At 39.0% G+C, this 14,929-nt stretch overlaps 1 protein-coding gene across 18 annotated transcripts in view; it reads right to left on the bottom strand.

Moving 5' to 3' along the window:
• Positions 1 to 14,929, bottom strand: part of LOC100977566 (cytochrome b5 reductase 4) — a 173,723-nt gene that overhangs the window by 16,569 nt on the left and 142,225 nt on the right. For 5 of the 18 annotated variants that reach the window (XR_008625696.2, XR_008625697.2, XR_008625699.2 and 2 more), the window contains one exon: positions 12,096 to 12,231. The exons of 8 other annotated variants lie outside the window; for them this stretch is intronic. The gene's annotated coding sequence lies outside the window, so the exon portion shown is untranslated. Of the gene's footprint in view, positions 1 to 11,600; positions 11,762 to 12,095; positions 12,255 to 14,929 lie in introns of those variants that run through there. 5 more of the 18 variants (XR_008625698.2, XR_008625700.2, XR_008625687.2 and 2 more) reach the window with 4 other exon arrangements.

Below are 14,929 nucleotides of genomic sequence, written 5' to 3'. Positions count from 1 at the left end.
AACCAATCTCTTTTTTTGTTTCTGAAGAGAACATGATATCAAAGTTTTGTGTATTTGTGTTCTCTTTAAGCCTAAGACTTGGAAAATATGAGTTAATAATAATATATAATATTTTTTCAGCTCTGTCCTCCATCCGCCCCTTTCTTTAAAGAGGCATTAAAAAGGCATCCCAGTAATCCCAGCACTTTGGGAGGCCGAGGCGGGCGGATCAAGAGGTCAGGAGATCCAGACCATCCTGGCTAACACGGTGAAACCCCGTCTCTACTAAAAATACAAAAATTTAGCCGGCATGGTTACAGGCGCCTGTAGTCCCAGCTACTCGGGAGGCTGAGGCAGGAGAATGGCCTGAACTGGGAAGACGGAGGTTGCAGTGAGCCGAGATCGCGCCACTGCCACTCCACCCTGGGCAACAGAGCGAGGCTCTGTCTCAAAAAAAAAAAAAAAAAAAGGCATCCTTTTCTATAAATCATACCTGTGCCTATTTTTCTGTGAACTATTTATATCCTTTGCCCATTTTTCTATACTTTTTTTCACCCAGGCTGGAGTGCAATGGTGCAATCTCAGCTCACTGCAACCTCTGCCTCCTGGGTTCAAGCGATTCTCTTGCCTCAGCCTCCTGAGTAGCTGGGATTACAGGCGTCTGCCACTGTGCCCAGCTAATTTTTGTATTTTTAGTAGAGACGGGTTTCACCATGTTGGCCAGGCTGGTCTAGAATTCCTGACCTCGTGATCCACCCACCTTGGCATCCCAAAGTGCTGGGATTACACCGCGCCCAGCCTAACACTTTTTTGTTTTTGAAACCAGCATTCATCCCCGCTCCCTAATTAAGTCCTCTTTTACATCATGAAAGTTGGAAGCTGGAAATTACGATTTAATAGACTTCCTTTCTTCCCTCTGGATGCAATTTATATTGTATGAGTAAAAGGCATGCCTGCAAGATTTTGGAAGGTGTTGAATTTCCTTTGCCTAATTTCTTTATTATTTCTCCCGAATTCTTTTCAACTTTTAACATAAATAAATTTCTTTTCATTGTAATATTTCACTGTAATCTTTTGATTACAGTGTCTAGTCTGGTATCATTTATTTCTGTATCATAGTCATTTATGCTCCTTCCAATTATTCCTTCTTTCTTTCTTTCTTTCTTTTTTTTTTTGAGACAGAGTTTCGCTCTTGTTGCCCAGGCTGGAGTGCAATGGCGCAGTCTCGGCTCGCCGCAACCTCTGCCTCCCAGGTTCAAGCCATTCTCCTGCCTTAGCCCCCCGAGTAGCTGGGATTACAGGCATGCGCCACCACGCCTGGATAATTTTTTGTATTTTTAGTAGAGACGGGGTTTCTCCATGTTGGTCAGGCTGGTCTTGAACTTCCGACCTCAGGTAATCTGCCCGCCTCAGCCTCCCAAAGTACTGAGATTACAGGCGTGAGCCACCGTGCCCGGCCAATTATGCCTTATTTTTATGATTTTTTTTTCTTCTAATACTCTACTGGTTTCACCAGCTCACCAGTTTTTATCTCTTTCTGTTGCTTTGCCATCTTGTCCATGAGTTCTTGCATTTCTGCTTTCTGGCCTTCATTTTGAGTGGCAATTACTTACTAATTTTTTAAGTCCATGAATAGCTTCCTCTCCTTGTTATTTCTCTTCATTTAATCAATGAAATTTCATGTTTCACTTATATATTTTTCTGTCAGAACAGAGCTTTATTATGCAGGCAATCCCTGCAACACACAGTAGTACATGAAAATAGTTGGGACAAGAAGGCTTTTCTTTCTTTTTTTTTTCTTTTTTTCTTTTTTTTTTTTTTTTTTGAGATAGGATCTTGCTCCATTGCCCAGGTTTGGAGTGCAGTGGTGTGATCTCGGCTCACCACAGCCTCCCTCCTGGGCTCAAGCGATCTTCCCATCTCAGCCTCCTGAGTAGCTGGTACTATAGGCATGTGACACCACACTTAGCTAACTTTTAAAAAATTTTTGGTAGAGACAAAGTCTCTCTATGTTGCTCAGGCTGGTCTTGAACTCCTGAACTCAAGTTATCCTTTTGCCTTGGCCTCCCAAAGTGCTGGGATTATAGGCGTGAACAACTGTACCTGGCCAAGAAGTTTTCCTTGTTAATGGAAAGATAGGGTTTGACAAATATGAATAAAAAATAAGCTTATGCTTTATGGGATTTTTATTACTGAGAACTTGTATATGAAAGAGGATTGTAATATATGAAAGCAATGTGAAAGATGTCCTTGTAGGGATGTAAGGATTGTGGCCTTTGGAGAGAACTTACATCAGCACATTCAGTGTGGTTATAGGATAGCTGGGGATCTGTGAGGCCTGAATTCTGAGGTCATACCAACCCAAGTTCCTGCATATATGCCCAGGGAAAGATGCAGTGATATTTATGGATAAGATGGATCCATGAATTCTTGATATCCCTTTTTAAACAAATCTTAACATAAACTTTATAACCACACTTAGCTCATATTTTAGTTATTCACTGAAATGCTTGGGAAAGGAATATGTTACCTCGACACCTACCATGAAAGGAAGTAGACTCATGGATGTGCCAGGCATTCCTCTACAGATATCTCATAGTTTATGTGATCTACTCAACAGCTTAAAAAGCTGTGGACATCTCCAGTTAATGATACGCATGCTCAAGTATTTTGGGGGATGTGTACTGATGTCTGTAATTTACTTTTCTAACTGAAGTTGAAAGCATGATTGATGGCATGGTATGGCTCTAAGAGCATGAAGAAATGAGCGGTGCTGATACAGAGAAGAGAAAGAGATTATTTATGATCATTTTGACTTTTGAAGTCCTATCTATGAGGCTTCATAATTGTGATCAGTGCATTGGTTTCCCAGGGCTGCCATAACAAAGTCTGGCAAACTTGGTGGCTTAAAACAACAGAAATGTATTCTCTCACATTTCTGGAAGCTAGAAGTCCAAAATTAAATTGTCTCTCTGAGGGAGAGTCTGTTCCATGCCTGTCTCCAAACGTTCAGTGGTTGCCAGCAACCCTTGGCATCCCCTGGCTTGTAGATGCATCACTCTAGTATCTACCTCCCTTGTTACATGGTGTTCTTCGCTGTGTGTCTGTGTCTCTGTTCTTTATTCTTATAAGATGTTAGTCCTATTGGATAAGCAGTCTATGCTACTTCAGAGTAGATGAGCTCAAGATGATGTTACGCAAGAAGCCAAAATGGAGCAAGTGGCTAATAAAGAGACCCATCAGGACAGTGCCACTTGACCTTATTAAAACAATCCATTTGAGTTGCTACACTTGAACAGTCTCCAGAAATCTCCTATTTGAAGTTGACTTCTAGCATCCAGACTTACTATGTATGATAAGAGACCAAAATTTAGCGTGTTGGAGTTTATGCAACTCAAGTATCGGATGCCCAAGTAGGGGATCCAGTGCTGGATACCCACTTTGGAGGTTTTGTATATGACTCAAACTTGGACAACTCCCTGGGGAATTTCACAAGAAGATTGCTTGGAAGGTAGTTTTTTGGATTTCAAAATAGTAATAGGAGAATGGTCTTAACAGCATTTCCACTGAGAGTGGCTCTCTTTGATACTGTTCCCATTATCCTGAAAGGGGTCCTGGCCAGGAGCACTTTATATTGGACATTCAAGTTAGAATAACCCAACCTTTTAACTAAGCAAGTCAATCAGGCAGCTTTGAGAAAAAGACAGGGTAGAGAGAAATCATCCAGCTGTTGTGACTGACTCCTCCATTTTTACCTTCTGGAATTAAATATACTAAGCCCTTAATCTGGGACTATTGTAAATGCCATGAAATCAACAACTACATAGCAATTGCTTTCACTTCTACAATTTTCCTCAGTACTTTATAATGAAAAGCTTTAAGCATACAGCAAAGTTGGAAGAATTTTTGAGTGACTATCACCTAGGTTCTGCCATTAACATTTCAGTATACTTGCTTTCTCATATATCTATCCATTGATTCAACCCTCTATTCACCTATCAACCCATCTTATTTTTATGTACTTCAAAGTAAATTACAGATATCAGTACACATCCCCCAAAATACTTGAGCATGCGTATCATTAGCTGGAGATGTCCACAGCTTTTTAAGACTGTCTCTCCCCACCCCCCCAAAAAAATTGTTCAACATGAATGTAAAATATACAAAAAGCTCATAAGATGCCAAAAAGGTATAGAAAAGTGGGCAAAGGACATAAATAGTTCACAGAAAAATAGGCACAGTTATGATTTATAGAAAAGGATGCCTTTTTTTTTTTTTTTTTGAGCCAGAGTCTCGCTCTGTTGCCCAGGCTGGAGTGCAGTGGCGCGATCTCGGCTCATTGCAAGCTCCACCTCCCGGGTTCGGGCCATTCTCCTGCCTCAGCCTCTTGAGTAGCTGGGACTACAGGTGCCTGTAACCATACCCGGCTAATTTTTTGTATTTTTGGTACAGACGGGGTTTCACCGTGTTAGCCAGGATGGTCTCGATCTCCTGACCTCTTGATCTGCCTGCCTCAGCCTCCCAAAGTGCTGGGATTACAGGCGTGAGCCACCACTCCCGGCCCAGAAAAGAATGGCTTTTTAATGCCTCTTTAAAGAAAGGGGCAGATGGAGGACAGAGTTGAAAGAATATTATATATTATTATTATTGGTAGAAAGGATATTTTATGGTTGAATTATATAAATATATTGCCTAGTCAAAAATAAATAATTTTATCTAAGAAGACTAGAGGAGGAAGAGAACTTGACAGAAGTTTGGTGAAATCCTACAAAGGCAGATCAAAGGCTTGAGAATCAACCTTATGAGGAGTGAGGAGTCTGTGTTATTCGAGTCAGAAAAGGGAAAGTTGAGAGCTAACAAAATAGAACTTCGATATACAAGGTAAGTGCTAGCCATGTGCCATCTTCCCTGAAAACAGAAGGCAGAAGAGATAAAATAAGAATGATTGAGCTTGAATATTTATTTAATACTGTAAATGTGGAACTAAGTTAGCAAAAGAATATATAGGACTTGCCTTCTCTGAATCCAGCCACTTCTCCTTACTCTGTGGGGTGTTTGACAACACCTATTGCCATGAAATATAGAACTCCAAGTTCACTTGTTTTAATACCCTGCACTGACTTTTGTCGGAGTCCAGTTGCTTTAGAACAGAGTACAAAGCCCTTCAAAATCTGCACCTGCCTGTCTTTTAACCTAGGGGTATTGACAGGCTCTTTTCGCTTTCTTCTTTTCACACAATGCAGACTCACTTTGGGCTGGCATAACTTCCCGTTTTCAAAACCTACGGTGCATTTTCTTGTCTCTGTGCCTTCGCTGATGCTGGTCTCTCTCCCTAGAATATCCTTCTACTTATCTTCCTAGAGAGTCCTCCTCACTCTCGAGACCCAGCAAGGAACACCTCTGTGAAACATTTTTGGAAACCTTCCTAATTGCCACATAATTTGTTGTGCCCTCCTACGCCTTCCCATGCCATCTGCCCATATCTCTGTACTATTGGAATAGAGGCTTGGTACTCCATTAAATTTTCACAGATGTCAGGTGTTAATTATTTTCTTATCTTTAGAAATCAATATGGTGGCCCACAGCTAGCATAGTACCTGGCCTCAAGTTATGGCGACTGCATGAAGAATGAGGTGTAAGCAACATGGTTGGGAATGAGAAAATCCAGACTCTTATTCTGTGCTTATGTATTTCAAACACATTCAGAAAATAAAATGATTACTAGTCTGTTCTCCTATGTTTACATCTTCAGAGACAGGATCCAAGGCAATCTCTGGAGTGTACTGAATAGATCCTAAGTACATAAGAATATATTCAATTTCAAAAGATGCACAATGGCCCTGCTAGCAATTGTATAATAACTGCAGAGCGCAGAATATTAATGTGAAAAAGCATGCTTTGAAAATGAAGCACCATCAATTCTCCATCATACTTAAAGATGACAATTTGAGCATGTATTCCTGATTACACATGTATTTAAAACTTCCAAACTTAATTTGCTACTCATTTATTGTAGCATTTTGGTTTATTTCCTCAAGAAGAAAAAACCCACAAATGTTTCTACTTTGACCACATCAACAGTGACTTCCACATCTCCAATCATAAAATACATAGGAATAGGACCTCTTTACGAAGGCTTGGTTTTGGAACAGGATCTTCTTTTTTTTAGGAAAAAAATGCCAGAAAAATATTTTTTAATTTATGCTTCATCAAAAATTTTCTATTATCAAATTTAATCTCAGGTTTATATTTTATATCCAAAGACTTTTTCAAACATGTGAGTCCTTATGAAACCATTTCTTTTACTGTAATTGGGAATTATCAGGAAATTGAATCAACCAGAAATATCTATGCCTTCTTGCATTCCCATTTCATATCGAATCTATGTAAGTTGAATGAAACTCCTCTGAAGTTAGGCCAAGCTGGGATGAAGTTCCAGTCCAGTCATAACTGTTGGACCTGCAGCAAGTACTCATCCTTGCCAAACCTTTGTTTTCTCACCTATAAAAGAGGAGTAACAATGATGTGCCCTACAGAGTTCTGAATTACGAATAACATGGAAATTGGTAGCATACAGTACCTGGCACATAATAGGTTCTCAGTAAGTTTCATTTATTTATATCATGGTTCCATCTGCCAATTAACATTTTCTTTGTCCTATTGCTGTTTCTTTAGTCTGGATCACCCTTATACATTCCTACCCTTACCTGACCAGGCAAACTCATCTGGGAACTTTTACGCTAGTGTTAACTCCCCTAAGAAAACTTCCTGATTCCCTCCCACCTTTCCAGGCCAGGTAGTCACCCTTGCATGTTTCCCTTAACATTCTGGGGTTACTGCTGTCATTGCCCCTCTTACACTGCATCAAGATGGTTATTTACTTATCTGTCTCCCCTACTTTGGTGTAAGTTTCTTGTAAAGAGAGCTGGGGTCTTGATCTGTGTTATTTTTGTAGCTTTATTTCTAGCACCATATCTGCATTTAGAAGGGAAATAAATATAAGGGATCCTAAAATACTTTAGTCCAGACAATTAAAATTAAAAGACACTATAGGTGTTAAAGAGATACCTGCAGACCCATGTTCATTATAACATTATTCACAATAGCCAAGCCACATGCTATAGTTTCAATGTTTAAAATTTGTATGTTGAAATGTAATCGCCAATGTGATAGTCGCCTGTAGTCCCAGCTACTCAGGAGGCTAAGGCAGGAGAATAGTGTGAACCCGGGAGGTGGAGCTTACAGTGAGCCAAGACCACGCCACTGCACTCCAGCCTGGGCGACAGAGCGAGACTCCATCTCAAAAAAAAAAGAAAAAAAGAGGTGAGGCCTTTAAGAGGTGATTAAGAAGTCAAGAGGGCAGAGCTCTCACAAATGGGATTAATGACTTGATAAAAGAGGTGCTAGGGAGCAGTTTTCCTCTCCTTTGCCCTCATGTCCTTTTCATCATGTAAAGACACAGCATTCATTCCCTCTGGAGGATGCAGCAACAATGCACCATCTTGGAAGCAGAGAGCAGCCATCACCAATGTCTTGATCTTGGACTTGTGGCATTTTATTATAGCAGCAAAAATGGACTAAGAAAACATGGAAGTAACCTAAATGTCCATTGACAGATAAATGGGTAAAGAAAATGTGATATACATATACAATGAAATATTATTCAGGCTTAAAAAATAAGAAAATCCTATGATTTATGAAAACATGAATGAACCTGAAGGACATTATGTTAAGTGAAATAAGGCAGATACAGAAGGCCAAATACTACATCATATCACTAGCTGATGAATATAAAATAGTAAAACTCATAGAAGCAGAGCTCTTTATTCACTCATCTGTCAATGGACATTAGGTTGCTTTTGTGTTGTCTTAGTCCATTTATGCTCCTATAATAAAATATCATGGTCTGGGCAATTTGTAAACAATAGAAATTTATTTTTCACAGTTCAGGAGGATGGGAAGTCCAAGATCAAGGCACTGGATCCAAGAATAGTGGTTGTTAGTCACTGAGAGAGGAGGGGAAACAGGGAGGTATTGGTTAAAGGGTACAAAGTTTTGTTTATATAAGATGAAATCCTAGAGATCTACTATCCAGCACCGTGCCAATAGTTAATAATACTGTATTTTATACTTAAAAATTTGCTAAAAGACGAGATCTTATGTTAAGTGTTCATGTCACACACACAAATAATTATAAATAAAAATAATGGGAGGACACTTTTGGGGTTAAGGTATAGATTGATGGCATAGATTGTAGTCATGGGCATAGGCTTATCTCCAAATTCATCAAGTTGTATATATTAAATGTGTATAGCTTTTTGTATGTAATAGCTCAAAAAAACTGAGAGAGAAAATTTCTAACATTCCAAATATATTATATTTTTAGAATCTTGAGGTAGTCATAAACTTTCTCAAAAAAGAAAAGGGTCATGCTTTTTTGTTAATCCAAAGAACCTCAGATTCTGAGTGTATTGTTTTCATGTAAGTATAATAAAATGGTAACTCTTCCAGAAGCAAGTTCAAGTATAAAATGAACAATGCCCAAAACGTATATCCATGATGTCCAAAGTCTGTAACAATGTCTCAACAAATATACAGATGAATAAATAATGGATGAGAGATCTTTAGTTTTAGGTGAAAGTTTGGGAGAAAGTTTTGAAAAGTTCAGTGATGAGTGTTTCTAAGCTGATTCTGTGTAATTCTCTGATGAACTATGTTTGGGAGTGGAGTAGTACTGATTCCAGAAATGGGGCTGGGAATGTGCAAGAGTTCTCAATATCGCCCCTTTCAAATTTATCTTCACACACAAATGTTTCACCATTTAAGATTAATTAACAAAATCATCTTTCAAAATGGGAAATACCACTGGGGGATGAAGGGAGAAGTAAAACAATAATTTAAATCCTGTAATAATTAGTGTTACACTTAGCTAAGGTCAGAGTCAATCTTAATAGAGGAGAGAAAATCTGAGGCTGAAAGCTCAGACCTGTACACTTATTCTTTACACTTTTGGTGCAAAATGGTATATCCAGATTTTGTAATTGCCAGAATCTAGAGAGGTGCTTCACTTCAAAAGTCAGGAAAATCTGGCTTTCAAACCAAAGGCATGCAGAAGCCTAAAAGAACTTATATATATATATTTAACAGCAAGTACACAGAGAAAACACTTTTATTTATAATTACTCTGTATTATCTAAGGAAGGAAGATTCTGGTAAATGAAAGATTTGATTTGCCATGAACAAATGAAGTCACTAACTGGCTGTCTTTTATAGACGGTTTTAAGAAATGAATGTGGGGAGCCCCAGCTGGAGGAGTCTGTACCACATCCTATAGTTCTATCTAAAAATGGAGATATAGAAGGAGGAAAGGCTGGAGAAAGGAGATGGAAGTGAAGCAGAGACTCAGCCCCCTGCTGTAATGAAAGACAAGATAATATATTGTCTTCACATGGGGAGGAGGTAAAAGGCTCCGAGCTCTGTGAAATAAACCAACTCCTCCCACCAAGCCTCCATCTATTTCTCATCAATGCTTGATGGAGAGGCTTTTTGTGGGGGGGAATAAGGAGACCCTCTTAGTTCTGAATGAGATAAGACAAAAACTGTCCATAGCTCCCCGCATCGGTCTCACACAGTAATTTTAGTATTTTGGTTTGGTTTAAACCCCAAAGTGGACAAACCAATTTCACTATCAACAGAGAGAGAAAAAAAAAGACAAACTAACCCCAACCACCATGGGCTGTACATACTGCAAGGTTTTGCTTTTGGTAACTGGTCAAAAAGAGGGTTAATTTGGGCTAATAATGATTAAACTCTTTAGAAATCTTTGAAATAGAGTTTAACCTGCCATGCTGTCACAATCTAAACTGGAACAGCTATACTGACAGAGTTGTAAATATTTCCCTTTGAAATCACAACAGTCCAGTATAGACTGTCTCTAGTAAAATCCTCCCACCTGGCTGATTAAGTCAGTTGCTATGGTAACAGAGTTAGCCGCAGCAAGTACCAGAAAATCATTTTTCATCCCCAGCATGATGCCTCCCCCTTTCACAAAATAATGCCAACACTCAGACAGGCAAAATAACAGAAAAGAAAAGCCCTAACTGTGGACACTCTAGAAGTCACAGTCTTTCACTTGCTCCACTAATCCATCTCCCCCACATCACCCCATCACCTGATGCTTACCCAGAAAATTGTTTTAATTCATCCTGCCCTGCACCCTATTACAAATCTCCCTTCTCTTTGGACTGGTTTTTATAGTTATAGTGTCATTCTGTAGTCCCCTGCAGATGTTCATAGGCAGCCAGGAGTCAGATCAGTCTCAACATCCTTCCTAAGGTCCCATTCATCCACACTCCAATTACAAACACATTCTGCAGGATCCTTACCTGAGAAGGTAAATGCGCCATCATCCCCTCCAAAGTGACTCTCCTTCCTAAGTTTCCTATTCCATCCCATGATGGGGCTACTTTCCTAAATATCCCTGATTCATAATTCTGGTGTAACTTTACTTCCCCATCTCTTTGGTTCCACAGGTCCCACCAGCTGCTAAGTTATTCAGATACTTCTTTGTCATGTTGCTTGATTTCAATCCTTCCTCTGCCCTCCCTCACAACTTTTCAAATTCAGAAACTGCTTGACCTATACTTTGTGACCAGCCTCTCTGTTGGCATCATACTCTCTCATTTTCCCTCACTCTCTTATTTTAATGTGGAGATCCAAAAATATTTTTCTTTTCTCAATATTTAAAAAGAGAGCATTCCTTGTAGGACAAAACCTGCCCATATTGAGGAAATGAATGGTGAAATAAGCTGCTGTGGGGCAAAAGCTCGGTCTGAAGGGCCTGAAATTAGGTGGAACTGATGCTACAGTAGGGGAGGGGAAGAATTTGTCTGTTACAACAGCAAATGGGGAAGGAAGAGGGAGACAGAAAGATGGGAACTCCAAACCTTTAGTGAAGTGAGCAGAGTCACAAAATGTCTAGTTAAAGTGGGTTTTATTTTTTTTCTTTAGTGTATTTCATAGGTTTTGAGTGTGTGAATGTGTGGCAACTAGTAAAAGTACTGTGCTTATCACCCGGATTGATATGGGCAAGACTTGGGTAGCCAGTTTTCACTGTTAGGCAGACAAAGGAGTTAAGAAAAACACATGAAGAAGTCAGATATTCTCAAAATCTTAGAAGGGCTCTGGATTCTCATTTGCCACATGTTCAAGTATTTGATGTATGTTTACATAAATCCCCGAGGAATAGAAGACCCCTGCTGATGCCTAGCTTCCCTTTTACTGAATTTATGTAATTTTATAGGCTGCTTTTAATCCTTTCTGGAGTGAGATCATAAAAGTAAATAAATAAAGAATTTTAAAATAATGTGGAAAAGGGCGCTGCTTATAAGTTGTGATTATAACCTTATCAAAACTATTCATTGGGAAAAAATAACAGGAAATATGTCAAAATGATCAACTATGTTTGGTAGTGGGATTATGAGTAATTTTTTTTCAAACATTCTGTAATATGATTAAATTACTTTAGTTTTAAATTTTAAAAAGGTAACTATGAAGGCTATTTAACAACATGAGGAGTTGATCATGATAGAACGTTAAGATTAAAAATTATAACAAAAGTAGTACTTCAGTATGTCTGCAATAATGTAAAATAAAAATGCATGTAGACAGGAGGTGGAAGGGATCTTAAAAGTTGTCACAGTTTGATTTTTTTCTAGGAGGCAGATTCTAAGACAGAGTTGGATTCAGGATGTTTATCAGGAAATACCCTTAGGATCAAGACCTGTAGAAAGAAGAAAGAGGAATCAGGAATGGGCAGAGGGGGGAGTCTAGATGAACTGGCCCATTTAGAGTTGTCCCACATTGGGCCAGAATACCTGGTCTGTATACCCCCAGTCAGTGATTGGATGTTGGCCACCGAGGGAGAAGGCAAGCCTGGGAGAGTCAGTTCTCTCCCCCGAGGGGCTGCCAGCTGAAAGGTGTCTCATAACAACACTCTTAGGAGCTAAGGCAACAGGTCCTTCCCTGAAGGTAGATCTGAGTCACACATGTCCATATTCAGGACAAAATTAAAACATTTTGTATAGAATGGTAGGCTAAAATGTCAAATTTTTTTTGTAAAAATCATTTTTAATATTGCTACATCATCTTTTAATAGCTATAAAATGAGGATTTTCAGCTGAGGCAGGTGAATTGCTTGGATCTGGGAGGTGGAGGTTGCAGTGAACTGAGATCATGCTTCTGCACTCCAGCCTGGCAAGAGAGCAAGACTCCGTCTCAAAAAAAGAGAAGATTTTCATAGTATTACTCTCATAGCACTGTTGTGAAGATTAAAAAGATAATAATTGTAAAGCACAATGCTTGACACAAAGTGTACAATATTATTACTGTTCATTGTTTTAACATTTGCCAAGTTATACTACCCTGAGGAGTTAGTGCTCTTCTTATAACTAGTCAGTGCCAAATCACTTTTTTTTTTTGCACCTGCCCCTTGTATTTCTGCTTCCTGGCATTGAAAATGATGTAAGGAGGTGATGCGGGAATTGTGCTATCTTGTGAACATACAATGACAACCAAGGGGACAATAGGCCAACACTGAGAATAGTGAAGCAAAGGAATAAAGATCTATGATTGGCATCTTGGAGGTACCAAACAACCATGATGCCATCTATACCACTCTAGACTTCTCATTAAATAAATAATAAATATCCTTATGACTTAAGCTACTTTTAGTTGGGCTTTGTTACTTAAAGCTAAAAACATTCCTAACTAATATGTAGGGAAACAGAAATAGATGAAAGATTGGGAGGAAAAAATGCATAAAATTTATAAGCTGGCATGAGCTCTGTAAATTAGTAGAATTATGTGATATGGGAACATAATAAATGTCACTTAATGATAAGGTTACTTCTGACTGTGTCTGTTTCAAGTTTATCCATGATTTAATTTTCTGAATACCTCCCTTCCCATGATACAAAACAAATTAATCCCCACCTTGCCTCTAAGCCGTATAGAGAAGGTGTGTGGGAAAAAGAAAGGATGCTAATGAGATTTTCTGTTTATTGGTATACACCAGTGTGGCCATTAACAACAACGACAACAACAACAACAGCAACAAACCCTTCATTTAGTAAAATGCAGCTGCTAGAACTTTTGTAAAAAGACCTGCATCCTGACAATTCCCAATTGTACCTATAGTAAGTAGTTCCTAAATGTGAGCCATTTATCCTCTTTATTATTCAGCAGCTATGGTGCCTGTGGAGTTGGAAAGACACTTTAATTTCCATTTCTTAGGAAAGCTGTATGGACATAACACACCTGATGACTGGTATAGCTCACAGGGGGAAGACATTTAGGAACCACGGGCAAAAGCCACTTTCCAGAATATTCCCAATAAATGTGAAGTGGAGAAAAGAGTAGACTTTAGTGCATCCCAAATTTTTATTCTTCACCCTCACTGTCTAAGTGATGCTGCTTATCCAAGGTAAATTTCAAATTTTACTAACATCATCTCCATTTCCCAAATGTGCCTAGAGCCCTGAGGCTCTTGTTAAATAGAGTCCTGGGCCCCTCCTCTGGAGATGCAGTTTCAGTAGGTCTGAGTCAGAGCCCTGGAATCTGTATGTTCCATAAAAGCCCCAGGTGATTGTTATGATGGGCAAGTTTGGGTAATTCTGATACAAGATGATTGCTTAGAGCATATCTCAGTTATACTTCATAAAAATAAAGCTGACATTTATTGAGTCCTTACAACTAAACACTCTGTTGAATGTTTTATGGTGTTAGCTCACCTCAAACAATCTTATGAGGTAGGTAGTTTTATGACCCTTATTTTTTAGAATAGGAAGATAAAACTTTGCAAAAGTAACTCAAGGTCACATATCTGGTAAGTAGTGGAGACAGAATTTGAACTCAAGGCCTAGGAATCTAGGATTCCTGTTCATTCCCATGGGACTATCCTGTGTATCTTTATATATCAGACAACTGTCAGAACTGAGTCACTCTACCTTAGATTTTCTACTGTATTTATACCTGTTGATTTTCATTTTCTTGGTTTTGCAATTTTTTGAAACAAGGCTTAATACTCCAGGTCATAAAGCCTATTCCTCTCTGTTTTACTAAGTGTTTTTCTAATCAAAGCCTTATTTTTCGATTTTTATTAAAAATTTTTTTTCTGTGTACAATATAATACCAAATTCACTTCTTTGTGGGAACACTGGAAGTTTCTGTACTATTAGCTTCTCCTTCAGTGATCTCGTTGACTGCTTCTATGTCACAGCACAGAACTCAGGATTATGACTGCCAAGGGACTAAAATGGATGCCACAAAATCTCCCGCTTAGCAGCTGGAACAAAAAAGCTTTGATCTTAGGTGTTCCTGATGATTTTTTTAAACTATGTCTATTGTTTGCACATAAACCTGAGTCAGACTGATCTCCTGAGCCATGAACTAATTTTGAAATCTGTTGAAGTTTGTAAAAAAACAATTCTCAGAAATCAACTTTCTGTTGACGCCCCCCAAGCCACAAAACCAGCAAGTTTTTATTGTGATTTTCAAAAGGGGAGGGAGTGTACAAATAGGGTGTGGGTCACAGAGATCACATGCTTCACAAGGTAATAAAATATCACAAGACAAATGGAGGCAGGGTGAGATCACAGGACCACAGGACCAGGGCAAAATTAAAATTGCTAATGAAGTTTCGGGCATGCATTGTCATTGATAACATCTTATCAGGAGACAGGGTTTGAGAGCAGACAACTGGTCTGACCAAAATTTATTAGGTGGGAATTTCCTCATCCTAATAAGCCTGGGAGTGCTACAGGAGACCAGAGCTTATTTCATCCCTTATCGACGACCACAAAAGACAGGCGTCCCCAGAGCGACCATTTCAGAGGCCTCCCCTTAGGGATGCATTCTCTTTCTCAGGGATGTTCCTTCCTGAGAAAAAGAA

Source organism: Pan paniscus, chromosome 5 (genome assembly GCF_029289425.2).
Source record: "Pan paniscus chromosome 5, NHGRI_mPanPan1-v2.0_pri, whole genome shotgun sequence".
NCBI lineage: Eukaryota > Metazoa > Chordata > Mammalia > Primates > Hominidae > Pan > Pan paniscus.
The sequence above is the reverse complement of the archived record's forward strand: the minus strand, read 5'-3'. Positions and strand labels throughout refer to the sequence as shown.